General features: G+C 35.8%; 1 long non-coding RNA gene across 1 annotated transcript in view; it reads right to left on the bottom strand.

The window, feature by feature from the left end:
• LOC135321413 (uncharacterized) overlaps positions 1 to 20,735 on the bottom strand; it is a 159,973-nt gene that overhangs the window by 139,127 nt on the left and 111 nt on the right. The gene's annotated exons all lie outside the window — the stretch shown is intronic.

The following is a 20,735-nucleotide window of genomic DNA, read 5'->3' as shown; positions in this document are numbered from 1 at the left end:
GGTTTAAACAGAGTCTATCTTGATTTAGATTTTAAGAGCAGGGTGGCAGTGACTGACATCGGGGTTATGTGTATTTCATTTACTTCTCTACTTTCTGTACAGTAAGCATCTAAAGTTTAGCAACTTATGATGTCTTTTATCTTGCTATAAAATCTGTCCTGGGTAAGTGCTTAATAAAAGTAGAGTAAATAAGTGAATGAACAAATGAATGAAAAAAGCAAATGCATGTTTTGACATATAGATCAAAATATTTTCTATACAAAGAATTAAAAGAACTGAACCAACACAACAAACTTTAGGTTTTAAAAATGGTTTTGTCTTTAACTCAATTATGTGAGATGGTAGATAAATCAAAAGGAAACAAGAGAACCTCGAAACTTGCTGTACCCCTAGAAATATTTGAGTTGGAAGACCACTGTCACTTAATTGTTGAAGTGACCTTGAACTAGTCATCCATGGAACAGGAAGTACACCTACCTGACAGGGCTGCTATGATGAGTAAATAAGACTACGTATATGCAAGTGCTGAGCATGAACTTATAAACTTTATGTGCATTGGGATCAATCACCACGGCGTATCTGGGAAGTAGCCCATTATCTCGCACATTGGGAGACCCCAGATAAATGTTTTCTTAATAGAAATCTGAGTACAAGACATTAAGGAAAGTTATCCTGTAGTTTGTGTGTGTGTGTGTATCTGTGTGTGTGTGTGTGTGTGTCTGTGTGTGTGTGTGTGCGCGAAAGAGAGAGAGAGAAAGAGAGTGTGTTGGGGAGGGCTGGGGTAGAGAGCGTTATACAGGGACATAATATAAAGTAGTACAAATTTAGTGTCCTTTCAAATTTAAACATTTTTCAAACTTCATTCCGATTCTATAAATAAGCACATGTCAGAGATGTCAGGAATACATCAAATTTCACTGTGTATTTTAGATTTCTATTTTTTTCACCATTAGCTCTTTCTCATTAGATTCAGCAATTGAACTATATTTTGCTTCTGCTGCAGTTTTCTATTACGGATATGTAATAAGACTGACAAAGAAATGAGAAACTAAAATTATAGCTTTCTCCTCACCCCATTCTTATCTCTAATCCTTTCAGGAAGATCTATAGGAACTTTCTGTCTATTATATAATTACACAAAGAAAAAAGGTATCTATCTTTATAATATTTGGGAACATAAAGGAAGCATTTTTAATGGTCAGAAAACTGTTAAATCTAATGTGATATGACTGTATCTCTACAAATTTTATTTAATTTTTAAACTCTCTGTGTCAACTAATACTCATATTATCTATAATAAGCCCACATGGTTACATAAAACCATGGTATAAAGCTCAATGAAACTCCAAAAACATCAACTTGTTTATGTTTTAAAAAAGTTCTAAGATACTATGAGTTGAGCTTACTGAAGATCACTGTCTACTTATCTGCATTATGAAAACAGAAGTTTAAAATCAAAGGCATGTTCTTGTAGTTAAGATTGTAGGGAAAAAAAGGCCTCTAGTATTAAAATGACTGGCATTCTGATGGTTTAATCAACATTAACCTATTAATTTTACTATATGCATATCATTGAACTTGCTGGTAGTTAGATAAATATAAATAATAATATTAAAGTCATATCATACATCTAATTATTGCTGATTCACAAATGTTGACAGTATTTTTGAGGCATTTGGTATATGCAGGGTTTTTGTTAAATACTTTAAAATAAAATGAGCATTTAACTGATTATAAATGTAATTTATACTTACAAAACAGATCAGACATGTAGAAACTTTGTACTAACAATTGAAAATTCTCAACAAACCCACCACACAGATAATCTCTAATATCTTAGAGTATATTCTTCTAAACCATTTTCTATGTGCAAACACAAATACATATCCCAAAGCACAGCTGACTGTGAACTGCATGGGGATGGGTGGTTGTTGGCTGGGGGACTGGAGAATAGGGAGGCATTATAAAAGGCTGCCCTACAGAATTGCTATGTGAGGGACGGAGACCCAGTAGAGATCTTGAGAGGGATGCATGTGGCCTGTACACATGGAAAACACAGAAAATGAAGTGAGATGAGGCTTGAGAATTCAAGAAACTGAATTCTGCCCATAACAGGAATGAGTTTGGAAGTGAACTGTTTCCCAGAATCACCAGATAAGATGCCAGCTAGACGACATCTTGATTTTGACCTTGTGAGACACTGAGCAGCGAACCCAGCTGAGTCCACCTGGACTACTGACTCATAGGACTGTGAGGTAATAAATGTGCATTGTTTTGTCATTACATTTCTGGTAATTACACAGAAATAGAAAACTAACACAAATGGGAAGTTATTAGGTAACGAAGTGTCAAAATTTGATATGCATTTTGAAAAGTTCCCCTTTTAGGGAGGAGGGAAGGTAGGAGGGGAAGGGAGGAGAGGGGAGAGGACAGGAGAGAGAGGAGAAAGGAATGAAACTGGAGTATGTGCAGAAAAGCAGAAAGACTAATTGAGAAGCTTCTGCAATAATTCCTTTGTCAGATTAAACAAAGGATGTAGCGTGGAATTTTTTTTTAAATATCCACGGGAGTGTGCTTCTTCATTTACTCATTCAAATGAGGATATTTCAGAAAGGGTATCAACAAGTAGAGCTATAAAGGGATTGGGCTGAGACTCTTCCATCCTCCTTTCCAGATCCAGTCTCTGCCCTCTCTCTCCTTGCCTTGTGCTCCTAGAAGCCGATCTGTATAGATTTCAGAAGGGGATTTTCCTAGCCTCTGGTTCTGACTTGGATTTAACCAAAGGAGAGCACCAGTAAGAGATGGGAGGGAAGAAACTGAGGGCAGAATATTCATTTTCCATTTCCTGCCATTATGATCTGGCTGGATCACGTACCTAGAAGTTACAGCTCTTACTGGGCTGCACACTCCCCTTCCCTCCTTCTGGGTCTGGTACATGCCCCTCCCTGTTGCCCCCGTCGGACCTAGGGAAGGCATATGAGGCCTGGGGAACTGCACTACCACAGTCTGTGACCTCTTCATTTAAAATGGATCCATCACCGAAACTGTACCCACAGACATTACAACATTTTCTAAGAAGTAAAGTGTTGGACAATTTCAACAATTTTGACATTAACATAATAATGTAGTTTATATTTATTAAGGCAGACACTGTGTACACTGCTATGCATTTTAGCAATAACCAAACTGAGGCTGCAGAGGGGCAAGAGTGTTTTCCCCAAGGTCATGTGTCTAGAGAGTGGAAGAGTCTGGCACCAGCGCCTCTCAACTGGATAAAGATAATCCTGGAAAGGAGGCAGAAGCAATAGCCAAAGGGGAAGGGATAACAGCACACAATTAGAGTCAGACTTTCAAGGATGTAAATGGCAACAGTGTCAGTCACTTCTGAGGAGTCAAATATTGTGAGCATATGATGATATTCTTTGAATTTAGTAACAGAAATTATTTTATTTCCCTTTTTTGCAATTTTAAACAATGCTGCAATAAATTTCTTGCAAATACACATTATATTCTTGTCTTTTTTTTAGAAATTAAATGGCTTTATCAGTAAGTATTCCTATTTTAAAACTGATAAAAATTCCAGGTTGCTGTCCATAAAAAGGAGAACAAAAGCAGACATTTATTCTTCTACCAATAGTATGTAAGAATGTATTTCCATCAAAACTCTTCAACACTGCTATCAGTTTGCTTGATCTTTGCAGACTAAGAAAAAATATTATTGTAATGCTTTTTATATGCATTTGATTATTAGAAAGGGAGAAACCTTATGCATATAACTATTGGATAATTATTATGTATATGAGTGTGAATCTGATAAAACAGCATCATCAGAGAAACTCCACAAGTGATGCCTTCTTAATGTCTGCCAAAGCCCAAGCCCATGATGTTCATTATCATATTTTCTTTGGGGATAATATTAGCTAAAATTAATTAATTGAAAAATGCTTCTGTACTCCATTTACCTTGCAGCATTTTTATTGCCATACGGAAGCTTTGAGCATCTGACATTTGTCATGTGGCCATGTACATATTCATCGAGAAGGATGACTAATGATAATTGATGATGATGATGACAATGATGGTGGGGTGAAGACAGCAATGCCACTCCTATGTCTTGAACTCTCTTTGTGGTTAGGTGCTTTTCTCTTACTATTTTTCAAGAAAATTTGTGTGTGTGTGTGTGTAATTGCAAATAGGAATTGGATTACCATACCTATTCCAGTATATTTTTCTATAAGAGTACAAAAATGAACAGGAATAAACATGTAGTTTAAAATTAAAAAAACCAAGATGAAATGTGACTTTTGCTCACTTATAGGGATGTGTGTGTATGTCTGTGTGAATATCTCTTTGCTATCATCTTTTTGTGGCTCTGCCTAGTTTTCTATAGCTCTATGATATGTTTTTTAATTTGCATTCTTAATTTTTAGTATAATTTCAGTAAGATATCTCCTAAATAATAATTTCCACTGTTATTGCCTACTTCCTTACTGTTCCCCAAACATTTCTCCGGTATTTTGTGACTCATTATAACTAGATCTTCTGTTTGGTCAACATATTCTTTATAATCAGAAATTCCTATAGAGAAGAGACAACATACACGCATGACATCAGTAGCCTATGTGCACAAGGAGGGTTGGTGAGTTGGGCTCTAAAATAATGAGGCAGATAGTGCTGCACACTTGGGTGACAATAGGCATTTTCCTTCAGAAGACGATGAAGTACAGTAAAATAACATTTTCAGGAACAGAATTTATTTAATGGCTGTGGAGTCATGTGCTTGGTAGCAGGAGTTATATAGAAGGACTGATAGTAATATTTTATTAGAAAAATACAATAAGAATTTAATAAAATATGTAGATGATGACAAAATAATGCAAAGAGGAACAAATAGAAGTGAAATATATCAACCTCAATTTGAACACAATGCTCAGAAACATCCAATTTTAATGGTTTCACATTTGGAAAACAATTGTTCATTAAATGAATATTATCCTCTTTAAAACTCATTCAAAATAATAATTTCAATTGAAAAACTCCTATGACTTAATCATGTCATTATTCATTCATAAAAGCTCGTTTTCCTTCTGTAGTACAATAATTTTTATGCAATAAGGGGGCCTCAAAGACAGATGACAATCTTTGCATATCAGAACTTATGGCATGGATACGATGATGCGTGATACAGGACAAGATGTAAGTGACAAAAGTTTCTCTTTTAGACTAGACGGTGCTTTTACATGTAAATGTTGCAAAGGTTTCTGTTCTTACAAGTTTTCATCGTTCTGTTCCTTGTATTTCTAGAGGTGGCTTTATGATAAACTCTGCACATTAGAATCTGCAGAACCAGTTACTTTTATTTGCAAGTGACAAAAAAATGACATAAACTAGTTGAAGCCAGTTGGAAACTTAACTGGATCTGTCCAGGCAATAGATCTTGTGAGGTATGGCTTCATACAGAGGTTCAAACTGTGTCTTTAAAACCCCGTCTCATTATATATTTTGGCTATGCCCTCCACCCAAGATTGGATTCACACTGACACAAGCTCTCTCATGGAATAGGTTCAAGCTGGAAGTCTGTTACTTACCCATATCAATTGAGGAACTCAAGCAAAATGGACCATTAATGTTGAAACTGTCCCCAGGAGAACCCCAAAGCTGGATTTCACTGTTTTGGCTCCCATTATATGTAACATCCCCAAACACTCTGGTGTGATTAGGTAGGTCTGGTGCTCTGACTTGACAGTCCAGGTTATATGCCCAATGGCTGACCCCAATCCAAGTCAAATGGACTTAGGCTAGAAGAGAGCGACCAAAAAACATGCATCCTGAAACAGCTCAAGAATGAATACATTTGAGCTATTTCTATCTGACCCATAAATAAGTATAAAATGCTGAAAGTGCTGAACACTTCGACAAAACCAGTAGGATTTTCATTTTCTTCTCTTGAGACACAAGTGGCTCATTAGCTTCAGAAAAGCACATTAGTATTTATTTGTAATTTAATATGAACCTCTCTTGGTCAACCATTATTAAAGCCAAAGTGATTAAATACTGGAGGCACTAATTATCTCCAAAAGTCCTCTGTCTCCGGGGTAGATACAAGCGAGAGGGGGAGATGCTCACAATTAGCTAAAGGAAGATCGTGTCTGTGTGGCAGGTAGGTGGCCTTGCCCTGAGTTAGGATGCTTACCTGGAAAAGCAGTGAATAAGACTGGACATAATTATAATCAACGGAACCAGTGGAGACAATTTAATGAATGTGTGGTGAGATAAAACCATAATAAGCACAGACTGGCAAAAAGCTAACAAAAGAGTAACCGATAGATTCACAAAAATGACCAGAGAACAGAGCAAGTATTAATCAGTATGAATGGGGACATTAGAACCATACATCCCTAACTATGCCTCAGAACCACAATTCCACAAGGCGTTGCTAGTCCCTTGATGAAAAATGCAAAAATAATTCACTGGTGAAATAGGGTTTGAAAAATCTGAGTGAAATGAAGTTTAAAAGGATTCTTTACACCAAAACATCTCTCATTAGGTCCTGAGCATTTGTTGTTCCTAACTTCCTGGCTACTGGCCTGAAGGCCCAAGGAACAGCTGGTGTCAACATTTGGTTGAGCTGAGGTCAGGAAGAAGCAGATATTGGGATTATCTGAGGTCAGCCCACAGTAAAGGTAAGCTTGATGTGGCAAATAAGGTACATTTTGCTTCTATGGGCAGTGTCTATGGGCAGTCAGAGCAGTGGATCAGACGCAGGTATAACCCAGGCTTTGACTAAATGAGCCAGGGAGATGTTTGGGCAGAGGCATGGATAGATTCCAAACAGTCTCTGAGGACATTCTTCCATGTCATTTGGGTGACATTTCCTGGATTGTTTTTTCTCTAGTCCCTTCTGATGCCCTGACTCATTTTAAGAAGCCATAATCCTTTTTAACAAGAAAATAATTGTTAATAACATATACTTATAGAGTACTGATTGCAGGTCAGAAGCCTTTCTAAAATTTCTGTGTATTAACTTATTTAACTGTCAAACCACCTTAAAAAGGAAGAAGTTTTATCAGCCTAATGGAGGAAACTGAACCACAGAGAAATTAACTAAGTTGCATGAGAGGCAGAACTGGACATGGAAACCTGGCAGGCTAGCTCCGAAGCATATATCCAACCAAGCATGCAGCTTTCTTGTGTCATTAACATCAGACTTTTCAATATCTGTTTCACATCTTAAAAATACAACATCTGCCTAGACTGAGGAATTCTCTATCTTCATCCTGCTCAACGGGCTGGTATAAGAAGCTTGTCTTTCTTAAAACCCACGGCCTGGATGGAAGAAAGAAGCTTGTGTCCAAGGAGAGAGATCAAGACATTATTCAAGTGTATGAAACTCAGCTTCTTTGGGATCCCGTTTCCTTCTGAGCCACAGATTTCTATTCCCACTCCAAATTTTACAGATTACATATATTTTGCTCTCTGTGTTTTTCTCTCCCTCCCATTCTAGAGCATTGAAAATGTCTCTTTACAAGGTTTTGCTTTCAGAACTTCAGCACTTTATAAGAGGAAGATGCTTACTTTCAACTGGGCTTACCCCTCATTTTTAAATGTATGACGATTGCCAAGATTAGGCCAGCAAACCGTTCAGAAAGAGGAAAGAGAGAAGGAAGGTCAGATCTTAAAAAATTAGCAGAGAGAAAAGGGAGAAATTTTCACAGATGAGCGGGTTGGCTGTTTCCTTAACTAGCAGATCCCTTTACTGTTTCGTGGCGCAGACCTGGGAGGGCACAGGAGTCAGAGGGTAATGGCGATAGGGCAGGACTGGGGAGAATGATCCTAGCATGGGGGCTCTCCTCTTCAGCAGGGCTTGCTCGGTCCCCATCATGGTCCAAAAGCAGAGTCACTGGACTTTAAGGGGGGTTATGCAAATGTCTTCATGATAAGTCACCTAAGACTATGGTTACCTTTCCAAATGGTTTACTCTCATAAGTTTCTGAGACCTTTCTATAACCCTCAGGAAACAGAAGGGACATCAAATAGTGATGGAGAATTGGTATTTCTACCAGCCTAGCACAGTAGTTCTCAAATGAAAGTGATTTTGCTTCCCAGGGTACATTTGGCAATGTCTGGAGGCTTTTTTTTTTTTTTTTTTTTTTTTTTTTTTTTTTTGTGACAACTAGGGGTGAGGCATTGCTACTAGCATCTAGCGGGTAGAGAATAAGGATGCTGTGATATCCTACCATGCACAGAAACCATAACAGAAGAAAATTACTGGCCCAAATTTTCAATTGTGTTGAGCTTGAGAAATCCTGGTGCCTGAGCAGTAAAGGGTTCTAAGGGTCACAATTTCAAAGGGGATGGTGGGGACTAAAGCAACATCTCATTTTTTTCTGCTCTCAAAACTGGATTTAAAAAGATAGTTTTCGAGTAGCTTACAAACAGATTGTTACACATTTGAGCTAAGAGAGTTATGTATTAAAATCAATCATTTCTCAAATGTTTATAATTATGGTAATGAATCTCTTCCTTTGCTCATAGAATGAATACATGAAGTGTTAGGAGCAACAAGGAAAATTACATGGTCAATTAAACATTTGATTTTATTCAATTCATATGAAAGTTAGACCAACCTAGCCTGTAAGCAGTGCATAACTAACTGGGCATCATAATCTCGACTTAGGCAACTGGATGCTACAATTCACTTATGCAGCATATATCCATCATATGTGCATCAGACCACCTGCAGATAGCTCAGTGCTTACTATGAACAGGCCTAGCTATTGCTAGCCAATCAGCAAAACTCAGAGAATTTGCTTTCCTAATATGGAACAGGGACAGTTCAAAGTCTTTCTTCTTCTACCTCATTCCCCAGAGCCTTAACTCACTTCTGCACGGGGTGCACTGCAAGGTGATAAAATTTTCTGCTCATCACTCAACAGTGAGACTCATTTTTTTTCTGTGACAAAAGCAAGTGTATTGGTATTTTTTGTAAATCCAAAATTGGGTGATGGAATTAATAGAGGTGTCAAGGAGAGAAAGAGTTGACAAAAAGAAACTTTAAGATAAAATATTGAATCAGTATTGAAGGACATTTATGTTCTACCCTTTATCCTGTTACAAAGGTAGAACAAGAGATGAGAATTTATGAAACAGAACTAAGCCAAGCAACAGGAATATTAGATAGCGTTGAACTAAAATAATTAGATTGATGTGACAATTATATGAATAAATATAAAAATATGATTTACTGCTCTGTAGAGACCCTTGGGTGAGAAATTAAATGACTTGATAGCAATGCTTAAAATTAACATCCTGAGATGATTTTTAAAGGTTTGATATAATCACTTTTCAGTATACAAAATCTATGGATATTTATACTGTTAAAGTACATCTTAAAAATAATAATTTATACTTGACATATAAACAGAGACACTGTAGATAAAGGCTGATATTGTCAGTTCTCAGAGCCAAAATTTGCTTTTGTAGTATGAATGTATAATATTGCCAAAATGCATGAGAGTCAAGGGAAATTTAAGTTGTATCTACAATAAATGGCCATAAGGCAAGGGGAAGGGTAATTTAATCTATGCAATTTCAAACATGCAGAGACATCTTGATACATTCAGATGAACAAAGCTCATTTTATATTCAGATATTTGCAATCATATATTGCAGTTTCCATGACTGTTTGTGAAACATTAATTGTAAATCCACAATTCAGTTTGGAAATTCTGACCCTAATTCTTAAAAATAAAAAGATGATTCAATGTTGAGGTATATGGGCAAGTGTTTTGAGGAATCATCAATCAGCCAATTATTATCTGCAAGGAGAATCCCTGCCATCTTTGGAAACTTTCAATTCCATGAAATTAGGTGTGACTCCGTAGAACATGTTATGGTGAAGCACTGCCTGTCTCTTCATAGCATGAAAATCAGGTATGGTAAGCATCCTTATCTCTCAATGACAGTAGCTGGCTATAGCTTTTGGATTTAGGTTCCCAGACTACCTGGGCGGTGTAAACCCTTTAACCATTTCTCACCATTAATCTGTATAAAGACAAATATGAACACAAACACAAAATGAAGCTAAACAAACACACTGATCTCTGGGCACTCTTATGGATGGTTGCTCAGAATCTGGCAGCAGAAGAAGAAAGAACTTCTTTTATATCATAGTTGTTTTTTTTTCTCTCTCTCTCTTTTTTTTTTTAACGTCACTCTTCTTTTTGGAATGTCAGCTTGCCTAAAGTACAGCTGCTATCTTATTCAGCCCTCTGACCTATGGCCTAGCACATAACAGGAGCTCCAAACATGTTGGCTGAAAGAAAGACTGGCATTTCTTATTTTCATGTAATTTTAACTTATATGCAAAAGGCCTTTCTTAGTCCACTAGGAGGCCACAATAATGAAAGGATGATGAAGCAAGCTGCCTCCTCCCCTGCCCGTGGAAATTACCCTGACAAAAACCACCATTTCCGGGGGAAATAATACAATGATGATAGAAAAGAAACAGATAATCTGAACCGGACCCCAAAGGGAAGGGCAAGATCTTTAATAAATTACCTCTCATGTGAAAGATGGTTAGAGGCAGAATTAAGTGTGTTTCCCATAGCCTGGCAGTGGAGGTTTAAGCCAATATAGAGTTATATATTTTATATACTGAGAGGCAGGCTTGGCCCCTGGGAACCATCAACTACTGAATTAAATTTAATCACCTGTGTTCATTTATTATGGATCCCCAAAAGGCTTTATTTCCATGGTTCTGGGCAGCTGTGTTGGTTTCCCTTCAGCTTTTTCCTAACTTTTTAACCTTGTGGCTATTTTTCTTCTGTTCAGTCTTATTCATTTCTACTTAAATGTACCTTTTTTTTTTTCCTAAGAAAGTGATCACAAGCATTTTGAAAACTGAAAAAGTACCAGTTCTGGGGAGACAAATATTCTAATTCAATGTCTTAGTTTTTAAAGTGAATATTTATTTTTAAAAATACCTAGTATCACCATTAAGTCTCTGGGCTCTAATGAATGCTGTCTGTTGATAAAATGTAATTTGCTAAAAGAATGAGTAGTAAAGCCTGCAGAATTTGGGGTGTTTAGATACATTCTGAAATGAGCTGGATTATGGCTCCTTAACTGTAGGTCATGATTTTTCATTAACCTCATAGTAACCAGCACATTCGCCACTGCCCTGATCCTTCCCCTTATACAAGAAAGTCACTGTTTATTGCTCACTTACAGATTTCAATGAGTAAACTAAATTGTTTTCAAATTAATCAAATAATTGTCCTTTATTTTCTTTCAGCTTAGTCTAGTTTGATGTTTTTCATTATTTCATCCATCTAGAGAAATTCTCTTGCCTCATATAGAGGTAAAAGGCTTTTGTTCTGTGTCTTAAATATGAACATTGATCACAATAATTTACTCACTCATTTAATAAAAGCTCCAAGTCCTATTGAAATGCCTGATACATAATAATAAGTAAGGCACAGTTCTTGCCCTCCCAAAGCATATAAATTAGGTGGTCGCAAAACCTGTAGTCATGAATGTCAGATAATACCATATGCCCAAAGATGAGAGCTACTCCTACTGTCTGGGCATTTGGGCAAGACAGCCATCTTTGATGAAGTCATACAGAGTCTGGGCTCTGACGAATGGCTGAGTACATTCCATAGGAAATATGAAAATAAGTTTGTATGTCAGTGTGTACTTGTATGTGGGTAGGGAACAGAAAGTTAGAGAAGAGCACAGGTTTTTGTTCTTGTTATCAGTCTGAATTCGAGAAAAATACGGTGATGTGAAAATACGTGGCAAGGTTAGGAAATCTTGAGTAGTCTTATATGACTGGAAGTTAAAGGTAATTTTCCTTTTTCTTTAAGAAGTATCCAAACGGCAAGAAACAGCCGCCAGAGAAAACTTAAAACTGTGAAAACAACCCTTATTAGACAACACAATGTTTGTATGCCCCAATTTGAAAAGAACTTGAGGCATCTACAGAAGGCTTATGTCAGATCTGTGTTTCAGAAAACAGAGCGGGGACTTGTATAGAAGATGGAGTGAGAAAGCACTTAGAAACTGGCCTCAAAAGATACGGTAGCAGTAGGAGAAATAGATACTCCACCTGAATTACTGTAAAATTCATTTTTAATTTAGTTAGCAGCTCAAAATTATCAAGTGAGTCAAATCAACATTTATGGAACAATATGCAGCATTAATGTATGTATTTGTATAACTAACATGGGTTTATAAAGCTCATCTTAGATTCAAAACGAGGGAAAATATCTAAGGAGTCACTTGGAACATTAGTAAATCCATATTCCCATTTTTTGGAATTGACAAAATAATTCAGCTGCTAGAAATCATTTATATATAATCTAAAACCACATTTACTAAAAGAAAATGTCACTGAATTTATATAAGTTATGATCTTAACTATTATATACCTTTATATTTCTAGACTCAACAAGCATTTCAAAATATACAGAAAATTGAGGAAGTAACAATATCAAAATATTGTAAGTTATTGCCTTCAGGAGGTTATGGGTACTCAGTAGTTCTTCTAGCTTTTCAACAGTTAGGCAATTACAAAATTCAGAGAGGAAGGGAAGGGAGGAAAGGGGAGGAAGGCAGGCAGAGAGGTGGGGACGAAGAAGGAGGGAAGGAAACAGTCACCACGTTTGTCAATTAGAAAGTAAAAATGCTTTAAGTGTATATACATTCTGCAGCTTCTCTTCCAGAATTTTTTTTTCCACTGAAATAAACTGAAGTTTAAAGAAAAAATGCAGAAGACAGTCAAAAGAGTGAATTTTTCATGATTTGCCAAGTGGAAAAAGAGGAGATTTGGGGGAAGAAAATAAACTACAAGAGAAAGCTGCACCAGTGGTAGGAGTACAGTAGGAGTCCAATGACTGCTTGTTGGATTTAGAAACTTACACTTCCATGACTACTTTGACCACTTCACAAGACCCTGCACTGTGAGTATGAATTATTGGTCTGTTATTGTTGTGTGCTGCAGTTTATATTTTTGTCATTATTGCCAATTAATTGCTCCCACTTCTATGGAAAGGAGACGTAGTGATAAAAATGAGTTTTGGGCAGCAGATCACACCAAAGACCCACGTACTTGCATGCATGTAGATCACACACAATGCACTGGATATCCTGTTACTGTGACCTGACATTTCTGACCTTTCCAATTTGTGTCACTGCGAAATATAAAGGTCCCAGGGTATGCAAACTGCAAACAAGGAAATTTAAATATTTATCCCAGAAAAGGTATAATTTTGTTTAACAGCTCTGCTCAGTAATTCTCAATGTTAAATCCTAGTAGGGAGAACTGGGGTCCACACGATACTACTAAATTCAATAAAGAGAAGAAAGAAAGGGTCTATTCATTCAGTTATTCCAACTAGTTTTTCCAATGCATTTTTTATTGTTTGCTATTCCCCAAAGGATGAAATTCGATGTGTAAAATATGTGTTTTTTTAAGAGATGAATCAACTTCTAATGCCAAATTCAATAAACTCAGCCACTGAATTCACATCCCATTATTGCAAGAGGGGGAAAATAAATGATGCCCCAAATTTCAACTATTTTTTTTCTGAGAAGCTTCAAGCTGAAAATTAAGGGTAAGTTATTGGAGTGCTTAGAAACCAAATTGATATTTGGAAAATAGAACTCGCATAATGATTTTTCTATCCAGTTTATTTATTCTGAATCCAATAGCCATTAATACACTTTAAACTCCAGGGAACTGAAGGAACCAATGTGGAGTTACTTTATTATCTCATTTATAGGGACTATATGACTTCAGAAAGAACTGTGATTACAGAAGAAAGTGGCTTTACCCCTTCATTGCCCACTGCATAATGTATTTATTTTGAAGATTCATTCTACCTCCTCTAGCAGAGAAATAACACAAACACAAAGCTCGGGAAATTGTATGAAACAGTCTCTTTCAGTGCCTTTGAGTTTCACCCAGAAAGAAAATCGTCATCCTAACTGTCACCAGCAAAACCTTGTGACAATCAGAGGCCCTCGTAAGAGGAGATGATAGGGCTACGTCCCTGGTTAACAAAACTAATACTTACATTGCTGTAGGCTAATTCATGATCTAAAGCAAGAGTGGAAGGAATATAATAATTTCAGTCTGCAAATGTGTGTTGTGATCACAGCTTGCTAAAAACGAACTCTGTGAGTTGATAGTTTATTTCAAAGAAGGCAGCCTATTGACAGATCCCTTCCATTTTACTGTTTGAATATTTGTCTTGTTATTGCAATCTCAGGGTGGTTACACGACGGCACGAAGTAACGAAAGGAACCAAAAGTCAGGACACCTAGGTTCTAGTTGTCTCTGTCCCACACTGAGTGACCCAAAGCAAGCTCTTAGAATCTCTGGACCTCAAGTTTTTCCTCTGTGACACAAGGAATAACCATTATATTATAATTTTTACCGTGCTTGCAATCCTAAAAATCCATCTTCTAAGAAAGGATACAAATTTGAAGTCCAAAGACCATACCATTTGACAAAACACAAATGATTCTCAAAACATCCAGGCACTACAGATGAATTATATTACTACATAAGAATCATTGTTTCAGTTTTCTCTTAAATGTGGGCACTAATATAAACAAAATAGGCTCATAGAGTATAACTGGTTTTCATGACATTAAAAAAAAATGTTCCAAATAGGTAACAGTACTATAATTGCTGGGTTATTCTAAGCAGTTGGTTGATCCAAGGACATTTACAGTTCTAGAGGAACTAATTTTAAAATATAGCTGTTTTGCTGATAAGAAGTATGTGTGTGTTCTACCAAAAAAAAGTTTATGATATTTTAATTAATTTTGATTATGCTTTACAGAACAAAAAGTAATTTTCTAATGATTTCTCCTCATATATTTAAATGGAAATTTGTAATAAATATGGGAAAGGTCAAGAAAATTATATAATTTTTTTAAAATTTAAAAATATAACTTTAAAACATGTATTGGGCAAAATCAGCTGAGTGCCTATAACAAGAATATCTATCATATGCAAGTGTTAAGTTGCCATGCACTGTGACAGGAACTTTCATTGTATTATTTTATTAAATCTCCCAAATAATTCTATACAAGATATTAGACAAATTTACTGATAAGGAAACTTGGTAATAATCAATAAGTAAGTGCATAGCAAAATAAGTCACATGAATATGTTTGTTTTTCTTAAAATGAGATTTACAAGTTGTGAATAGAAGCCTTTCTTTGGTCTTATTTATCTGGCTATGTCTAGAAAGCAATTATAAAACTAAAAAAGAAGTCCTTTCCTTGGGTAATTTCCTATCCTCCTTGTTAGGTATAAGGTCTTTATGTGTCCAGTTTTTGGTATTTGTTCACTTTATGAAAGTTTAACACATAAAGTACACAAATATCTCTTGTACAGCTTGATTAATTTTCACAAAATGTACACATGCAGATGAACTCACGTAACTTCCACCCAGATTAAGAGGTAGAACATTACTGGCAGCCCAGCAGACCACCTCGTTCCCTCTCGTGGTCATTACCCATCCGCAGGAATGTAACCACTACTGGGACTTTCACCACTGCAGATTAATTTTTTTGTTTTATGGCAATATATATCAATATCATCAGTATGTACCCTTTTGTAAGTAGCTTCTTTAATAATCATGTTTGTGTGATGCATCTCTGTCTTTGCAAGTAATAGCACTTTGTTGTTTTCATTAATGTACAGTATTCTATTGTATGACTATAGTTCATCCAATCTATTGGTGATAAACATTGGAAGCTTTTAACTCAGTTTAAAAACTGCTGGGAACAATGCTACTAGACACGCTCTTGTTCATTTCCTTTGATGCACAAACATGGACATGTCTTTTGATTCACACATACACATACACACACACTATAATCCAGCATCTCTGTGTGTGTGATGGGGTATAGAATATTAGTATACGTGTGTTATTGTAATAGGTGCAGCAAACAAACTTTGTGAGCTGTTTTTAACAATTAATATTACCATTAGTAATATAATTTGCATTTGTTCAACATACTAGTTAGCACTTGGCATTGTCAGATATTTAATTTTTTATTTCAGCTATTATGATGAGCCTAAGTGATGTATCATTGATCTCATTAAGATTTTAATTTGCGCTTCCCTAATAAAGAATGATTTTGTCAGATTTTAAGTATATTTATTGATCATCTGAACAAATTATTTTGTGAACTGACTTTTTTGTTATTTTTTTTTCTCTAAAGTATTTAGTATTTGTCCTTTTCTTCTTGCTTTGCTAGGATTTTTTATTTATTTTAAATGCAAGTCCTTTGTCTGATGTATATATTGCAACCTTCCTACTTTTCATTTTCTTTCTCTTCATGGTATCTTTTGATGAAATGGAATTCTGAATTCTAATGACATCAAATTTAGGAAACATTTAATTTTTTTGAATAGTTCTCTTTAAGAAATTTAAGAAATATCTGACCATGCCAAATCATGACAATATTCTCTAACACTCTCTTCTGAGAAATTTATTATTTTCACTTTTAAATGTTAAGTGACTATCCATAACATACCTAAATATCTGCATAAGAGATCATTTTGGCCTATTTTAGTTCACAACCCCCCTAAGACTCTGATAGGAAACATGGGTGAGGAGATTTTACCAGTCACCTTCACTCTGTTGACAAACTTGTCTCCTGGACTTAGTTTCCTGTCTCTGTATTGTACGTCTATAAAGGTGGGAAGACTGGAATCCAGAAAGGTGCCATAATAGCAAACAAAGGACAGATATGATTGGATCCTTCCATGGGGCCAGGAAATAACTTTTAGAAAAGAAAAGAGGTGGCCTTATACTAAACAAAGCAAATTCCTTTAAGCCACCCCATAAGATGGGCAGTGTTTCTTGCAGTAGATAACAGTTTTGATAGAAGAAAAGTAAAGAATTTGTTACTGATGTGGCAAGATACTCAGGAACTATATGTGGTTCCTGCAGTGTAAGAAACCCTAGATGCTGGCCTCTTATTAGTATAGATACACTTAGAATTATTGGGAAATTTGAAACATGCCACTAAATACTATTTAATAAAATTTTAAAAAATATTCAAGGACTTTACAACTTGAAATACTACATAAAACTTCAAAAATAATAAGAAATAAGAGAGTGGAAAAAAAATATTTTAGAGCTCTAAAAAAAAAAAAAAGAGAGAGCGGCAATGTTGAAAATTTGAATAGATCCTGAAGCATAAATTGAGCAACTTTTAGAAACCACAAGGGAACAGCATTGATTTTAAAAAAGAGAGATATTTAAACAATGTTTTCAGGGATGTTTGAACGAAATAAAAGAGATTGACTTAATAGAATAGTTACCTAAATTAAAACTTCTTGCTGGTACAATCACCATTATTATAATTGTTTCTCAATATATCAAGAGTTTAGAAGGCTGGTTATTCACATACGTCTGTGCTCTCCATGGGAGAAAATGCAAAAGAAAATGTGTAAAAAAACGTGTGCAGAATGCATGGAAGTTTCAGCTCAAGAAACATTTTTAAATACAGGAATAGAAGAACAAAGCACTTGAGAGAGTGACTGTTTACCTCATCACTCCATATCCTGCACACACTGTCAGAGAGGATTAGGTTAAATCACCACAGCATTCCACATCAAATCCAGTAGAATTAAGTTACCAGGCAGAATCCTTCAAAACCAGATAATTAGAGGACACACAGACTGTAAAAACAACAACAAAATACTCCTGACAACACAGGAGGAGATGCTTTTGAGTGACTAAACTTCTACAGACTCTTCCAGAAGAAGGTATTAAACTAATTATGTAAGAAAATTGTGGGGATTTGGGATATACGTTAGTAGGAATGAGATCTGTGATGATGTGGAAAAGATGAACTCATAGGTTACTCAACTCATGAGCAGAATGCTGTAGCTCAAGGAATATGAGCTCAAGGGATAAATGGGTCTGTTTGGATAATAGCTTACTCAGTGATTAGTCTCTCAGGTATAGTTTGCTCACATATAAAATCACTGTAAAAAATGCCTCCAGTGCAGTGCTGTTTTGTGAACTATGAATATGTAAAATGCCTGAAGGGAGTCAATGGATGAAAGCTACCATCGGGAAGAATCATATCCTTCTCCTTTCATGGGTGTCTTTTGCAGCTTTGAAAAAAGGGAGAGATCCTTAAGATTCCTGTCCAAATGAAGAACTCTGGGGAGAAATAAAACAATGACAGTAGGCTAGCACATCCAAGAGAAGAAAACAGAGCCGCTTTCTGCTCAAGCTTGTGCCTGCCGCGTGGGCTAAGGCTGCTAAGGGAACTTTTCATTCAAATGCCGGTTTTCCGACAAGTGGCAGCAGCTTTATTTTCATTGCTTAGTTGATGAAAGGGTCACCATCTGTAGAAACTGCGATTTTGATATTCCAGAGCCACACCCGAATGGTTCAACTGATTTCCATAACTTCCCTCTAGTGGTCACAACTGTTCATCCTTATCAGACTGAGAGCTCAACTGAACTGTTGTGAAGCTACAGGCAAAATCCTTTCTCAGCCCTGTACATCAGTTCCCAGTGACCTTCAGCCTCAAAGCACCATATAGAATGTTCTGTTTGAGGTACGCATATGCACATGGGCCTCATGAATAATCACCAACAAGAAAGACATTTATTTCAGTGTGCACTCCATCATTAACAGTGCTATAAATAATGGCAAGCTAGGGGAAACACTTTTAATTGGAAGCACATGGACAAAGATTTTAGGTTTCCTTCCATTTCATTAGGGTGATTTTGTTTCCACAGACATTTATTATTGTACCTGACACCTGATGGCTTTATAGGTGATTTTACTGGAGCTTTTATAGAAGACTTAAACAGGCACAGATGAACAAAGAAACAAGTGGCAATTCTAAGCAGGGATGTGATCACTGTTTAGGCAAGAAAAGAAGAAGAAATGGAGGGAGTGAGGCTTCCACTTATCAGCCTTTCCACACGCAGGAAATGTGAGGGCCAAGAAGATGAGGGAATGGGCGCTGGGCAGAGTTCATGGGAAAGTCCACAGAAAAAGTTATTCCTTTCCACTTGAAACTTACATCTGAATATCACACAACAATGCAGTGATGAACAGGCCACATCGGCTAAGAACACTGAACTGCGTGAAACTAAAGAAGAAAAGCAAAGGGTACCATAGCCGAACTATCTGCACGCCTCCACAAGACGGTCACGTCAGCACGGAATCAGGATTGATTTTCTGGCATCCCTGCTCTCAACAATTCATATTTAGATTCAGCAACACATTGACTCTTGAAAGAAGTCCTCTTTGTGTAAATATAGAGTTGACCATTAAACATTTAAATTTTATTTTAATAAGGCAAATGGAACAAGACAATAGTCTTGTATAGAGCCAGATTTGAATAACCAAATTGTCTTTCATATGAATGAATTCTTTACTTCTCTGTTTCAAAACTAATAGAAGCCCTGAAATCCATCCTGTTCATAAATCATACATACAATTATTTGGCAGTAGGTTATATACAAATCAATGAAATTGGTTCAAAAATAAAAAATATAGATACGATAGGAATAAAAGCTAGTTTTTACTGAGTATGGACTTCCATGCAACTCACTCATAGTATTGTGTTTCCATGTACGTACACATTATTGTGGCTCTATGTATGTACGCAGAAGTAGTTACTATCCACATTTTACTAATGAGCAAATAGGCTAAATGCCATAAATGTCATCAACTTCTACAACCAAAGAAATAGAAACTAGGAGAGATACTGAACTCCAAATTATCTGACTACAAAGCACATGAGCTTTTCAACTACTTCAAATTTGGTAAATGCCTGTTACCATGCTAGATATTCAGGGGACTGTTGAAGCAAAGGAAGACATATCTCAGTAAAGTAAAACATAAAACACATCTCACCAAAAGGATCTAAAATATTTGTGTTCTATTAGGCTACTTCTTATTCTATTAAAAAACCTCCGTTGTCAGAAAATCTTTCCATAATTAGACAGACATTAACAAAAATCATAATAGAAAAGAAAAGAATTTTAAAAGACCTAACAATATCTTTCTGGCGTATTATGTAGTCCCTTCACATTTTATTTCAAACAAAGAATTCAAATCACTATCCAGCTGCTATAAACCATGTGAAATCTTCATTTTGCTTTAAAACAAAGATTTGTACAATGCCAGGAAATTAGTGATACTTTGAAGACTTATCTTCAGAGTTTATAAAGCCATCAGTTTTTTTTTTGAAGAACAGAGGGTGAGGCTTAATAATTATGCAAAAGACAAACTGTCTAGCTATGCAATTAACTCAAAATTACAATGGCAATAAAAGTACAGTTAAATTTGTATTAATATATGAAATTGTAAAGAATGTTAATACAGTTAATTGGCATTTAATAATATAGCTGCAGTAAGTTAATTGGATATCAATTTACATAGTTCATGAATGTCATTTCTTTTAATAATTAAGGCCATATCCTCAAGATAATGCTCATATAGTTTATTATGTATTATTAGCGTATATATACTTTCATGCGTAAAATGTGTTTGAATATTCCACATGTAGTTTATCAAACAAACATTTCTTTCTTATTTATGTATGCTTGTCAGTTCATAGGCAGAAATATAATCCATCAAGATTCATCATCACAGTGACCACTTAGTCGGTCATTTACCATCGTTTTTTAAAGTCTACAGAATACATCCAGATAAATTGCATAAATT

This window comes from Camelus dromedarius, chromosome 5 (genome assembly GCF_036321535.1).
Source record: "Camelus dromedarius isolate mCamDro1 chromosome 5, mCamDro1.pat, whole genome shotgun sequence".
NCBI lineage: Eukaryota > Metazoa > Chordata > Mammalia > Artiodactyla > Camelidae > Camelus > Camelus dromedarius.
The sequence above is the reverse complement of the archived record's forward strand: the minus strand, read 5'-3'. Positions and strand labels throughout refer to the sequence as shown.